Source organism: Panthera pardus, unplaced genomic scaffold (genome assembly GCF_024362965.1).
Source record: "Panthera pardus isolate Hobbes unplaced genomic scaffold, ASM2436296v1 HiC_scaffold_20, whole genome shotgun sequence".
NCBI classification, from domain to species: domain Eukaryota; kingdom Metazoa; phylum Chordata; class Mammalia; order Carnivora; family Felidae; genus Panthera; species Panthera pardus.
This window is the reverse complement of record NW_026526766.1, coordinates 53,771,178-53,775,259: the sequence shown is the minus strand read 5'-3', so window position 1 is coordinate 53,775,259 and position 4,082 is coordinate 53,771,178.

Genomic DNA, 4,082 nt, shown 5'->3' with positions numbered 1-4,082 from the left:
TTATTCATTGCCTCAATGGAATGCCTTTATGTGCCAGAAACCATTTTAAATAACAAATAACGTTTAGGTACATCATTTAGAATGTGGGATGTGCAACACAAATCAATTTGAGAGTTATTTAAATTTAAGAAATTTAGCTATAATTAAATCCTTTTACTTTGTGCTCCTTGTGTTTTTCCTTCCCATGGAAACCACAATCCATGAAATAGTGTGCTTTTATAAATTTAAGTATAGTTGAGGGGCACCTGGGTGGCTCACATGGTTAAGTGTCTGACTTCAGCTCAAGTCATGATCTCATGGCTCAAGGGTTCAAGCCCTGCCTCAGTCTCAGTGCTGACAGCTCAGAGCCTGAAGCCTGTGTCCTCCCTCTCTCTCTGCCCCTGCCCTGCTTTTGCTCTCTGTCTCTCAAAAATAAATAAACATTAAAAAAATTAAATTTAAGTATAGTTGACAAATAATGTTAATTTTAAAGTTAAAACAATTTAATGTCCTATAAAATCTTTGGGAATTATTAGATAGTAAGGAAGCAAAATAAAAAGGGAAATATTATCTTAGTTTTATACCAATCATCATCTGTCACAGATAGTATAATCTCTCCATTATCTTTCATTATCTTTCATGAATTCATTTCTATCAATTTATAAGTATCTATTGAGTAACGTGTATAAACAATGATAGTCAATGATGAGAAATAATAATATTGCTTTATTTCCTTTCAAGGATATTATGAGTGTATTTCAATAATGAGCATAATACAGTGACTCATAGGAAGCAATATGTACCTAAGCATTAAATTCTCTGGAGAAAACATAAAAAAGAAGTGTAGACAATCAGAATAAAGGGGTAATGTACACTTGGGAGTTCAGGCTACGTGAATCAATTAGAGCCTGGGGGGTATAGCATTTGACAAATACTGTGGAAAAGGCTTTAGTCTTTTCCCACCAGAGAGGGAAACAAGTGGAGATGATGACAGCCAAAAGGCAGAACTTCTGATCAGCAAGGAGTAAATAATGAATATGTGTAAATTGAGTGGTGGCAGTTTTGAGGCTTTGAGAAGCTAGAAGCCTTGAATTGGCCATTGTATGTGTGTTGTCAGGGGTCATTAAAATGAAAGTTGCATTAAAAGTGTAGGGCTTTGCTAGCAGGCTGGATGCTCCTCCTCATCACTTTAATCACATAAGAAGTGATAGTTACCAGGGGGCACCTGTGTGGCTCAAGTTGGTTAAGCCTCCAACTTTGGCTCAGGTCATGATCTCACGGTTTGTGAGTTTGAGCCCCGTGTCGGTCTCTGGTGCTGACAGCCTGGAGCCTGCTTCAGATTCTGTGTCTTCCTCTCTCTCTGCTCCTCCTCTGCTCACTCTCTGTCTCTCTTAACAATAAATAAACATTAAAAAAAAAAGGAAGTGATAGTTACCAAATTCCAAGTTTATTGCAAGCATTGGTAGAAGTAATGCCATGTTTGATCTCTTTAATGTTCTTTAGTATTTGGCCTCATGAAAGAAATATTAGGCATTACTTCCTTCTGCAGATGGAAAATAATTAGAAAGGTTAGGTAAATTACCCATGGTCACAGAGTTAGCCAGTGGTCTATCCTCATAGAAACTTAGGTCTCATTGAATTAGAAGAGGAACCCTAGTAAGTTGGTGATGGCCACATCCATGAGTACTTTTTAGATAATTTTAAATATTGATATCTAGGAACATTTTGAAAAAAAAATTTAAAGAGCAGGAGTGGGGATAGCATAATCATGTATTTAAACTGATTAACATACAATAAATATAAAATATCAGTTGTCCTACAAAAGTAGATAGACTAATATAAACCTTGGAAGTTGATCCAGATCTAAATAGGAGAATTTACCATATATAAAGATGGTCTTTTTTTATGTAGGAAAGAAGTAAAGAATATTTTTAGGAAAACTAGTGATTTTAGAGTAATTAAAAATAAAAACAATATTCCATTCTCATAAAATGTTCCAAATTAAAATTAAATCCAAAGACTCTTAGAATTGTTTTTTAAATAATAAAATCTCATGCGAAGTAAAAGAATGCAAAAACTTAAATCTAAAATAAAAGGCAAGGGATTACAAGCATAACACTATGTAAGAAATCATAAAGGAAAACAAAACATTGACATGAAAAAAATTTCATAACAGGAAAATTAACTTTCAAATAAAATGAGAAAAAAGAGACAAATTAGGATAACTATCTTAAAGGTATTAAAAACATAAGTATCGGGGCACCTGGGTGGCTCAGTTGGTTGAGCGTCTGACTTCGGCTCAGGTCATGATCTTGCGGTCTGTGAGTTCGAGCCCCGCATCGGGCTCTGTGCTGGCAGCTCAGAGCCCGGAGCCTACTTTTGATTCTGTGTCTCCCTTTCTCTCTGCCCCTCCCCTGCTCATGCTCTGTCTCTCTCTCTCTGTCAAAAATAAATAAACATTAAAAAAAAAATTAAAAAAAAATAAATAAAAACGTAAGTATCAAGGTCTTAAAGATACTAGTAATTTAGTAAGACAAGAATAAGATATGAAAATGCAAAGGTAATATTCTAACAACATAGAAAAGAAAAATTTTCAAAGATTCAAGCCATCATCAATTACTAAAACATATTCAAGCTCACTAATATTTGATACAATGCTAAATAAAAACCCACAAAGTATGGTTATTGATTAATCAGATAACATATGAAATAAATGGTAGCATAAGAATGTTTTTAAAAGCACTACTAAGATATTAGGTAAACTCATACTGTAAGGCAATGTGGAAATATTAAAAGGAATCTCTTACATTTTTATAACCATTAAGTCATTATTTACACTTCTAAGATTTATCCTGAGGAAATTATCAGAAAATTGCACAAATGCACGAATTTTCCTTCTATATTTATAGCATTTCATTTTTTAAAACAAACTCACTAGGAAAAAAAATGAATAAATACATGAGAATGTTAACATTAATATTTCTCAGTGATGAAATTATCTGTATTTTTGCAAGTGAATTTCCTTATAGAATTGTATAAATTATTTTAAAGTAATAACTTACAGGGGTAAAACAAAAAGTACACAGTACAACTGGAATTCAAACCTAAGTCTGTTTGACTCATGTTTACTAGTAGGTATTTTGCATAACAGTATGGAATGGCGGTAGTAATAGTAGGAATAATAGAATTAATGGGCCATGGTAGAGGAACAAGAGAAACAAACAAAACAGTTCTGGTAGGAGTAGTGAAAATAGTAGTTATAGAATATAAATTTAAGATTTCCAGTGATTGACAGAACGTCAAAATCAGAAAACTAGTATATTGTTTAGTGAAGGTTTAGTCAGAAATGTGATACACTGTATGGGGCCCCTGGGTGGCTCAGTTGGTTAAGCATCTGACTTCAGGTTATGATCTCGTAGTCCATGAGTTCGAGCCCAGCGTCGGCCTCTGTGCTGACAGCTCAGAGCCTGAAGCCTGCTTCGGATTCTGAGGCTCTTCCTCTCTCTGCCTCCCTGCTCACACCCCTTCTCCTTGCTCTCTCTCAAAAATAAAGAAACATTTTTTAAAAAGTGATACATTGTAACAAAAGATATGCGATGCCACGTAATAGTTATGTGGCCTTAGATAAGTTGGCTGATATTAATCTGTTTCCTCATCTATAAGACAGGATGCATAATATAGTTATCTTGACAGTTTGATATTCTCATGTAAAAATGAAGTATTACAATGTATGACAAGCATCCAAAACAATACCAGATACTTGGTACAAAGAAATAGTTTTTCTTCCATCTGCTTCCTTAAAATAATGTACACGTGATTTTGTTTTCATGAGAAAGTATTCTTTCCAGTTTAAAAAATACTCATATAGATTTTTAAGTCACTATGTGCGAATCTAAATATAAAATCTGACATTCTTAAGCATAGTAACATCACATTATATATCCTTCTCCACATTATGATTTCATTTTGAATAATGTTTTTCTTCTAATTCAATAGCAATATCCTCCAAGGAAGAGACTGGTGTAATGTATTTATTGCTCCTAGCCCTTAACATACTACCTGGAAAATAGGAGGTGTTACTTTATTTTTTCAAATTGAACTTA